Here is a 12,061-nt window from a genome sequence, read left to right on the forward strand (position 1 = left end):
GTTGACTCCTTACAGTGTATAGTCCGCGTAGGCAATTTACTTGATGTGCTTCCAAATTGTTGGTTTATCATTTTGAATGAAAGCTGCATACGAAAAATGAATTGTAATATGAAATTATATTTGTAAAGTGTTTTTAATGATTTATTTATTTATTAGTAAAAAGCTATATGCGGAAACTTACTGTTAGATTTGTCTTCCAGCTCGTAATTTTCAACTTTGTTTTGTTCTAGTTTAGTCTCACTGCTTTCACCAACATAGTTTCAAACCATAAGAGACAGCTGTTTTCAGTGAGAGAAAAAGACTCCATTTAACCCACTCTACACTATTTTGGTTATCGTTTGCTAGTATGTTTGCCATCAATAGTTCATAGTTAGCCATAAGTACTATCATAGGGTAGTGATCAGTCATTATTATGTCCCAGCTTATTTTATGGCATCTTATGGTCCTCAAGTAAATGACATGATTGACAGAAAACGTGTTGAGACTAGGGCTGTCAGCGTTAACGTGCTAATCGTGATTAATTAAAGTTTGAGCATAATGCATGAATAATTTTTTTAATCACATTCATCATGGGCTGCTTTGCTTTCCCACACACAGACACCATAGAGGCAGCTACCTTTTTTCAGCCCGGAGACGAACGATTACCATTTGACTTCTGAACAGCTCGTTTTACTTAAAAACAACGCAGGAGGTTGTGTCCACAGAGAGCGGTTGATTTTTCAGATCACTTTCAAATCATATCCACAGCACTTCCAACGCACACAGAGCACGCATCAGACAAACACACCCTGTGGACACGGCCCCTCAGTCCAGGGAAGTGAAATGCACCTTGTGTGAAGAATCAAGATATCACCCAATTACTTTGAGTTTGAGGTAATGCTACATGACCTAAGGATATGTTCAAAGAAATGTACTTCATAAAGTAACTTTCTTTGCATTCATATACAGTATAATACATACTGGTGATAATTGCTTTACATTGTTAATTAAAAATGTTGTGAATTGAAAAAATTATAGAAATAGAAATTTAACCATGCGATTGAATGCAAATAACTATGAAAATGTTTCAATTAATCGCGTTTACAAAAATTAATAGTACAACAGCAAATATTGAGACAAATAGAAACTATAAGCTTTATTTGGCTCTTGGAGGTTGTGATTGATTTGTTTTTGACACAATGAATAACCAAATTATTTAAAAAAAAGGGATCAAATAAAAAAAAGGGATTGTTGTAACCCTTTATCAAAAGGCAATCATTACACTTGAACTCAGGGTTTCTCTATGCAGCAAACTGCCTTCAATCAATCACACGTTGTGTGTTTGTGTGACACCAGTTCTCTTACTGAAACAAAAAAAAGAAAATATAGTGTCTCCCAACAATAAAATATTCTAAACTATCGTATCATCCGCATAGAGCTCATTTCCAGGTGCACTGCAGGGGCCGGGCTCATTCTGGTGCTGCATCAGAGGAAACATTAAACACTCCCTCCGCTGCTCATCTTCTGCTCCCCGCCATGGGAGAAAGAAGGATGAAGGGAGGGAGAGATAGAGAGAGAGAGGGAGGGAGGGAGAGACAGAGGGAGCGAGGCTATCAGCCCGGCTCAATTGGACGACTGTACGACTGCCTTCTCTCACTGCCACCTATTTTGTTCTCCCTCGTTCGCCCGCCGACACCCAGATTATCATAAAAGAAAGACGACTGACATGCCCGTGCGGGTGCTGATTTGCGGTCGGGAGCTTGAACCAATCAATCTCCAAAAGTTAAGATTAACAGTAAAAGGCTTCTGAGCACCCTCTCTCCTCTGTCCTCTCACTACCCCATACCCGCAATCTGTTGTCTCAATTTCTCTCACTCCCTCCTCCCCCCCACATCTTTTTTATATTGTAATCTAAGGGGCAAAATGAAAGGGCAGGCCCCCCTTTTAAATTTCATAGCTTCCAGAAAAACTCACTGGCAAGTATTCATTGTCGTTCTACTTTTCTCCCTTTCAACCCTCTCAGCTGGAGGCCTGCGGGCTGCTGACATCTTTACATATGATGCTCCCACTCTCAAATTGCCACTGACGCCTTTTAGATGAGCTGCACTGTGATCTCTGCATAGCAAAACAAACCCCTGACGGGATCTTTTCTTATTGACACACGCTGTAACAGAGTGCACAAGCCATCAAGCCCACGGCCTCACTCACGCGATCACATTAAAAAGCTCCCCATACACTGAATATAACCACAACTAAAAAAACTTTCCATAATGGCTTCCGGGGTATTTTCAGGATAATTGTTATAACTTATGATAAATACTTTTTTTTTCCTTTCTTTGGACACAACCTGTTTTATGGGGAGGATCAGCCATGTCATAAAGAAATGGAGGCAGCAGCTCTTAATCATCGGGACAAATACGCCATTAACTTTTGAATTCATTTTCCCGACCAATCTGCATCGGTGGCGGTGGTAAAGTCTTCCTCATTACAGAAGCAGATGCTTTCAAAGGCAGACTGGATGGGATCAAAGGCCAGCCTCCCTCTCGCTCGTCGCTTTAGCTCATTTTCATTATCATCCACTGACTAAAACATCTATCGCATTATGCATTAACAGTCTAAAAGCTTCTCCCTCTCTTCCCCCCCCCCCCCGGCCCCTCTTAAACACCTTTTCCTGTATTAGCGGATGTCATCATCATGGCAGAAAGCTTCCAATCAAGTCCATCAAATCATAATGCACTAATGATGCCAACTTTGCTCTGTTTTTTCTTTTTTCTTCAGGAAAAAGTGGAAACACACATAAAGGCAAGAGGAGGGGGTGTATATGTACACACACACACATACACACACACACACACACACCCACCAACACATAACTGTTAAAGGCCGACTTCACCAATTGGAATATGAAGGTGTATTGAACTCGGAGATCCTATTTAGTATAAATGTGCAAAAAAAAAAATCGGATCATCCTAGCCTGAGAAAAGGCAGAAAGAGTGTTTTATGGTCTCACTGTCCAACCCTACAGTTTCCTTCTTGTGACCTCACAATAAGGGTTAGGATTAACAGGACAGCTGGGCCAGGGGAAGATTTAGGGAAGAACAACCTGATTCATTATATTATAAAAGTGATTTTATAATGATAGAACGCCGGTTCCGTATGGGTGAAGTATTCCTTTAAGGCGAGAATAAGGTTTAATTTTTAACTCGCGGATATCATCATGAAACTTTTCCAGTTGATTTCTTAGATTAAACAAATATACTATTAAGAAATGTTGAATATGCAAATTCGGCAATATCAAACTATGTATGAGTACATTTGCATCTCTTTGAACAACGACCTAGATGTTGGATATATGTTTTTACAGAACAGTTTTTGTATATGGCCTTTTTTTAAATGTCCTAAATCAAAACATACTGTATACATGTCTTAAAGGTGAATTTTCAGTATGTTTTTATAACTGTACCACCAATCAGACAGTTAACAACACAAATCCTTCTGTGTCAACCTTCAGAATAGGACTAAGAATGATTATGGAAAGTTTAGTTGATGTAAACGCTTTTGAAGCTGAGGTTTTTGGTTCAGTTAAAGATGGTCGTATATGAGAAATATACATATGCAAACAGACAAGATTCAGTCAAATAAACACCTCCAGGAACATTTTGGACCATTTGATTCATACCAGTATGAGGAGACATGTTTTGGAAGCAACACAGCCCAAACAAATCTCAAAATTGACCAGTGCACAATGTGTTTGCCTGCAGCGTCTCACCTTCACTACTGTACTGTTTGTTCCTTCAGCAGCTACGCAGGAGTGTATACAGGAAATGTGTGTACCTCTGTGCTGTGCAAAGGCCGGATATCTAAGGAGGGTAATGGTAATGTATTTTTCTCCAAACAAGAAAGATTGCTGAATCCCTGCCTCCAGGAGCAGGAGGGGGAGGAGAGGGGAGAGGAGAGGGGGAGGAGGGTGCAGGGTTGTGGGTAGTGGTGCCGGGGAACTCAGGTATATGGATGGCCTAAGGAGGTTTCCATCATTCATAAAGTGCGGCCCCGCTGTATACGCGCCCCTGACGCAGAATTGATCTTGCAAAAGAAGCCGGGTGGCAGAGCGACCACTTCATTAGTCTGCCTGTGCTACAAATCACCTGCTAGTGCTGCGCGGCACTCACAGGGACCGCTGTTACCCACGCTACATTACTACAGCCCCCCACAACAGCCTAAAGTGACCCACCCATTCATGCACGCCATTATGAGTGAGTTATGTATAGCCATGCAAAAATATTCTCTATACATCCGCTATTACCGTGGGTCACAGTCAACACTTCCCCACGATAAATGTGCGAGCGTTAAGTGCGGCATAATCCATAAGTAAAAAGGGGCTCTGTGGCTGGAGGCCCATTTTGTTTTGTTTTCTGGTATGAGTTTGTGCAACTGCCTCACCATTGTGACTGTGTTTTAGAGTTCTTCTTTTGTTTTTCAAGAATAGAACCAAGAGAGATCACTTCCATGAAACAAAGTAGTGATTTTTTTCTGTGTTTTATGTCTCAGAAAAGCAAAATACAAGTGGAGTAGATGATCTGATTTCATTTTGGTGTGTACTGTTGCATGAATTTGCATATCTAGGAAGGAAAAGAGTCTTCGGTCTCAATGGGATATACCTGTAAAAATAAAGGTTCAAAAAATAAATAATAATAATAATAATGACGCATTGTGCGGCGCAGGTGCATTATGTTTTAAGCAGCTTGTTCATTCTCTTTGTATTTATTTAATGAATAGCAGATGTTGCAAGTGCAAACTGTAGGCAACACAAGTTTCAGTTAACGTTTGTCACATACAGTACCAATTAACAGTTATTAGAATGAGTTGCTCTGTTTCTGTTCGAATCTGTTTTGTGTTAACATTTGTGAAGGGATGCATTTGAATGATGGTAATTACTTTTTTTGTAATAGTTGCTTACCTCAATATTGTTCATGAATATGGTTGTCAGATAATAAAGTTTTTATTACAAACATGCCTTTAATACAACACAATTTGAAAAAAAAAAGTGATGGGTCATATGTATGATAGCATGTAAATAGCACAGTTAAACAGTCATCATAAAATGTTGCCGCCGTTTTAAATTAGCGGTACAAGATGACGCAATCATTCACTAAGATGTTAACTTTAACACTATGACAGACATGTGTTGTTAGTTGAATACACCACTTTTCAGAGATTTTAGTCATATCAGGGGATGGCTGACCAAAATAATACATTCATTCAATCAAGACACAAATGACATTGCAATTCAGCCACCACACCATCACTCATACACACAGTAAACAGCTAGACATGTTAGGGAAGCAGTCGCAAAGGACTTTTCAAGCTGACCGAAAAACAAGCACTTAAGCTTTTATGGTTTAAAATGAGCAGCCTGATTAGCTAATGGAGGTCATAGGTGTTGAATTAGTATACATGACAGTGACAGTATTTCAGACACCTTTACAACTCTCCTGACAGGAGCCTTTTCCATTGCAGTATTACTCAGAGGTGCAGAACAACTATGCACTGTCTTACTTTCCATCTCGGATCATATAGTTACACAAATTGATACAAACATCACCTTAAAATAAATTTTCATATGAAGTCTAAATCTTAAAAACTGTTAACACTATCATTTTGAAAACTGACATTCAAGCATCTGGTTTGTATATGTTGCTATGGGAAATCAGAGAAAACAACACATTCTTTTTTTCTTTTTTGACAAATGCAGCATAAAACATCACCCACAAATTTAAATGATGTTAAATCTTACCTATGAACCAGAGAAGTTAGTGTGGACTGCTATGGAATTTTACTGCCCAGTTTCCACCTGTCACAGACTCACACTTAAAGTTTGGTTCTTCTTTTTCATTAAAATGTATCACATATATATATTTTTTTTTACCAAACTCACCCGAGTGTTTCAGTTGACTTACCTTAACCACAGTCTAACATACCATGGCATTGGACCATGTACTGTATGTGTTGCCATGTGCTGACATTGTACAATACAATTAAATAACATTTTAAGTGCATTTTCAAACTTATAGTAGGTGACCAATGCCTACTATTTGTCTGGTAATTGCCTGAGCAACTAGCCTGGCATTCCCAGACCTGCCACTAGGCGCTGGCAAATTAAATTTGCTGCGCGTGTTGGTCTGGACACGCTCTGTTGAAGCTTTATCAAGAACACCAGAAATCTGGCTATGGTTTCAATTGGTTCTATCTAATATGGGCGCGCCAGAGCCCTTTATATGGTACTCTGGATGACGACAGTGACGTGCATGCGACGTCGAAGCCGTGATAGTAAACATCAAAGATGGCTGCGGATATGTTGTGTGAGTTTGAGACTGCTTTGGCCTCGACCCTTAACGATTAGGAAGACGGACGGCACTCAAATCTTTCATTAGCAAGTAAGTGGAATGTTCTGTTTTGCCGACCGACAACGGCAAACGTTTAATTTAACAGTTTAACAGCTGTTCGCTAAACGAAAGGGACTTACGTCACCTTGTGCATCGCTCTGATTGGTTGTAGTGCTATCCAACTGCGTGTAGTGGCATTTGAAATGCACGAGTAGGAGCCGCCCCTTGAGTTGGAAATTACTATTGATCGTGGCCAGACCCTCTATCGTTCAAGATATCAGGGTCTGGATTCCCAGGCTACTGAGCAACCCCAAATGCATAAAAAAAAAAAAAAAACATTACATTACATTTTCACTACAGTGTAAGCAAATGGCTACAACTATAGCTCCCATTATATCTACTGTACCTACAGTTGTTTTTTTAGGTTTTGTTATACCGGATGACAACTTAAGTTTTAGTTTGGCAAACTTATGAAATATTTGAAATAAGTAAACCTACACATCAGTCCGTTCCACATCCCAGTGCTCCTTGAACACATCAGTGCTTCTATCACTTTGAATGTACACACCACATAATTAGTCCAATATTCTCTTTTATTCTGGCGGGGCCTCAGAGTAATGAATGGCCCGAGCCAGTCAGAGGGAAAAGATGGAGCACTCACTAAGGACTTTGGTGTTTTGTGATCTCTGAGGAGGCAACTTCACAGAGGCAGGGGCAGAGCATGAAACAAAGTGCGAGGGCCTTCCCTGTACACAAATCTTGTCAATGGTAATTGATTGCTGCTGGTCACCCCGCACAGGACCCGGGACGAAATCAAGTGGCTTCTCCATAAAACAATGTCAAATATTGATGATATTTCTCTTCCCCTGCCTGCAGAATGAATAGCCTCATCCTCCCCTAGTAGTTTTGATGAATGTTTGTTGTTGCCGTTCCCCTCTTGTTTGTCTTTCATGCCGTCATTTTTTTTTTTACCAGCTGGCCTCACAAGGATGGAGCAGAGGTATTTTCTTGCATTCTTCACCACTTCACGACATACATATAATTAATGACCAAACTTGACCTTAATATGAATTACGTTTAATGCATAATGCTTTGTTGTCCATGATACAGCTGTGTGTTCTCCAAGGAAACTACATTTGAATTAACTTAACATAAGCTGCTATGTCTGCGGTCTTACCTGGGTCAAAACCTGAACGTACAGCAGAAGGTATACAAATCCATGCGCGATCACTTAAGGCTTTACCTCATGCAACAACAGTGTCGTTGTAATTACTCAGAATTGCTCATGAGGGTAACAGAATATACACACTATAGCTTTAAAACCAGATTTTTCTTTAACAACTTGCTGCCATGTCCCTAGTCTCGCCTTTGTCTTTTAGAGGTTGACATCCCCCTTTTGTGGTGAGGGTCCTCTCCCCTCAAACCAGACACAAAGGACATGTCGCCACACCACAAAACAACAGTTGTGCCACCGCAGAGGCAAAATAGTCCAGGCATTTGACTTGGAACAACACAAAGTGAATTGAAAGCTTCACTGGCTTTTTTTTTTCTTTATGCCTGTTTCATCTGTCAACATCTCTCTCTCTCCCTCTTAAGAAATAAACTCTCTTATTGTCTGTTTAAACTTGCATGCCCCCCTCTACAGCCTTCCACACTCTATTCCCTCTCCTGTCAGTGTGAGCGGTCTAAAAGCTCGTCTGGTCCACTGTTTCACATCAGAAACGGTTTGTGTGTTTGTCAGTTCTGGGTCTCGGGGAGAGAATGGAAATGAGGGAGACACATACGGAGAGAGAGAGAGAGAGAGAGAGAGAGAAAGAGGAGGGGAACACAACAACATATGGACTTCATGATGAATGTGGGGAGGGGACAGGACATGTTTTCTGTGATGATGGGATTTTGAAAGACACGCTAAAAAATGACACACAGACCAGTAGAGACGCAGACGCACACACACACACACACACACACACACACACACACACACACACACACACACACACACACACACACACACACACACACACACACATTCTGACAGTCCTTGTCTGACTCGTGAAGCTTAACAAATGCATCAGAAGGATAGGCATCAATTATTCAATCCACTTGGTTTTTGGGAGAGTGTGTATCTGTATTGGTTAGAGGGCTTTGGGGGTTGGGGGGTTGGGGGATTGGGGTGTGCGGTGGTGGGAGGGGTTCAAACAAGTCCCTCTAGGTTAGACCCATTTGGAAAGCGAGGCCGGGCTAAACGCCTCGACAGCACTGATACCAGCTCACCACTGGACCAAGGGGAATTCAGACTCCAGGAATGGAGCCAGTTGCACTAAATAATGTGGAGCCATGGGGCTATTCAAAAATATCTCATATGTGTATTATTACCAACATAATAAACAACTAAAAGAGTATGTTACATTTAGCACTACATTGTTGAATCTTCAATGATAGGTATTATGTCACATGATGGTCATTTTTATCATACAAGTCCCAGGCTGGAATAAAACTAGGGACATTTCCTGCACAGATGTCATGCTTACTTTTCGGTACTCATATGAAAAACTAAATATGGACTGATTTTGGACATGGCTAAGACTTCTTAAGTATTCACCTCCTTGAATACACAGTAGCTACATATTTTTTCTCTTTTTAAAAACGAGTTGTATTCAATGTTTTCTTTACATAGAGCACCCTTGCATTTGTAAAATAATTTTCATAATGAGGTAGAATTAAGGAGAATTGCAAATTGCGAATTGATAAGTTTTTCCTTTTCTTCTGATATCATTAAATCCTAAAGTGTCCAGAAGTAAATAACGCTGTGACCCTTTGCCTTGCCCCAAACTGGGCTGGCACATTTGATAAAGGTGAAAAGACCACAATACAATTATGTAGTACAATATATAATGTACGATATATAATGATAACACAGTATCCTGAAATTGTGTGATTTTTTTTTGTTTGTTTGTTTTTCTGGTAACACCTGTTATTATTTACGTTGTGCTTATGTATTTAATACCATGCGATTCAAATGATTTACTAGTCAGTTGGTATTTATTTAGACTATTTAACTAATTATTTGCAAGTGCAATCATTCAAGCTGTTTATTTGTTCTCACATGAAGCTGTGGAATGACAAATACACACGCGCACACACACACACACACACACACACACACACACACACACACACACACACACACACACACACACACACACACAGGCACACACACACACACAGTATACAGAGACACATGTTGCTAGGACACAAGCAAGAGTGGTAGCAAACTGTCTTATGTGTGCAGTGTATGTGTGAGTGTGTGTGTGTGTGTGTGTGTGTGTGTGTGTTTAAGTCTATGCATTTGTGTTTGTGTGTGTGTGTGTGTGTGTGTGTGTGTGTGCATGCACATGCGTGTCAGAGTGATAACCGGCCAAGGAGACTTAAAAGAGGCAGCTAATGGACTCCAACTGCGGGGCGCTTGTCACACAAACATTTCTGCTGTCACAGCAGTTTATCACACGTAACACAATGAGACACCCCCCCCCCCCCCCCCGCCCCCTCCCTACACACACACACACACACACACACACACACACAATGTCCCAAAGCAGCCATTTGTCCCAGCTTGCGGAGAGTGGATGGGAGGGGAGCAGTGCCGAGAACAAAGGAGAAGAGACAGTCGGTGTGGAGCAGTTGTGTTTTCACAGTTGTTTTAGCAAATTTGATGTGACAAAGTGAAGAAGAGGGCTTCCTGGCACCACACTGCTCCTCACTGAACACATGCTATGGCTCTGCACATGGACTGTTTGACAGATAGTAATCACTTTGAGTCTTTTTAGGGTGTGTGCTATACCCTCTGGACAGGAGGCATATAAGGGCTGGTTTCACCCTTTATACTTGTACAGTTACTTTTCTTATCCAAATTAATATTTATATCAGTCTTAAGAAAGTTATATCAGTTGAACCTTGAGCACATGCATGTGTGTATACTGTATGTAGCAGCTTGTGTTGATTAGAACGTTTCCTTAATTAATGTCCAGTTTTAGAGTCAGATGTGCCTCAGTGGCGGCGCTCACAGGACAATACTGAGTTCACTTCATAGATGCACGCAAACAGGATATATATCGCTTTCACACATACACATACATGTCTATTCAAACTAAAGCCTAAATATACTTACTATCTTTCATAAATAATGACGTTTTGGTTGCTGTTGACTTGCATCAGCGCCATAATAACATTGGAGATGTTGCTTGCCTTTCTCTTCTGGAATTGTTGGCACCAGGGGTGGAATTTTAAAAGACAGTTTGACTTATCTCTTATTTGTAAGTTATAAAGACGGCATGTCTATTGTGTAGTTTCCTATATTCTTGTTCTTGTCAGCCTTGTTTACTTCACCCATCCGCTAACATCTCAATACAGGAAAAAAACTGTGAGGATTTTTTTTTTTAGTCAGTTATCTTGCATTGTATTCTTCCCCTTGAGTCAGTCAGTTCACAGCCAGTGTTAAGAGACTTTCCTTTTATAACTTGCATACTGAGGACATAGTGCGTTACATAGCATGTCATATCATATTGTCAGATTATGTGTCACATGCAAGATTATCTTCTGCAGATATCTTACCTTTTGCCCAGGGTTTAAACCTGTGTGTGTTGTGAATTAAAGTGCATAACATTTATCAAAGAGCCAGTTAACCTACCGTCAGCAGTTGAATAGTGCAGGTGAGCCTACCTGAATTATCCTTGCATATACAGGCACAAACAGGCCCTATACACATGCATTTAATGTATAATGAAATGTCAGAGTCTCATACATGCAGTTTCCACTACATGGTACCGACTCTACTCTACCTGCCTTTTTTGGTTTTCCACTATAAAAAGGTCCCTGGTATCTGGTACCTACTTTTTTGGTACCCAACTCTGTCGAGGTTCCGTTACTTCATCCAAAAAAGTAGAGTGCAAATAATCACCCATATGAAGACTGAGTAGCAACCCATAGACATTAACTTTAGACGCTAATGTCACTATGACCATCAGCTACACAGAGGTGGTGCTATCATGGGTACTATCTTGTATCTTGTTATGTTGAACCACCTCCAGAAAAGGATCAAGTACCCAAGGCGAGTAGAGTATAAAGAGCCTGAACTAAGTAATGGAAAAGCACCAATAGTGCCAGTGCCCAGGAGGTGGACTGGCCTCTCTCCAGCTACCAGTCTACACTCCAAGACTATGACTATGGTCTTAGCTTGGCTTGAACCAACGACCCTCTGGTTCCCAAGCCAAGTCCCTGTGGCACTGCCCACGCCCCGTAAACCAAACCACCCATTGCAATTGGTTGAAAGCCAAGATTAGAAAAAAAAATGTTAACAAGAAGGTACAGGGAAAGCATTTGATGATATAGCCAATGGATGCCACACTGAGCACTAGATTCAAACGTAGGTGACCAGTCAGTGACACACTTCACACTGTGGGACTTACTACTGATTTTAAAATACATTCAAAGGCCTTTCTGCTGTAACTGGTTTGCAATGAACCCCCATGTGTCCTACATAATGTTGTACATATGAGTCTACCAGCTGAATAAGAACTTTTTACCGCAATTTTAAGCCATGTGTATTATATTGATTTCACTGAATAGGCATGCAGATATGTAATATGTACATACCAAATGTCCCAAGTCGTATTTGGACAAACATATTTAAGAGTATAATC

This window comes from Ammodytes marinus, assembly GCF_949987685.1.
Source record: "Ammodytes marinus genome assembly, chromosome: 1".
In the NCBI taxonomy this organism is placed as follows: domain Eukaryota; kingdom Metazoa; phylum Chordata; class Actinopteri; order Uranoscopiformes; family Ammodytidae; genus Ammodytes; species Ammodytes marinus.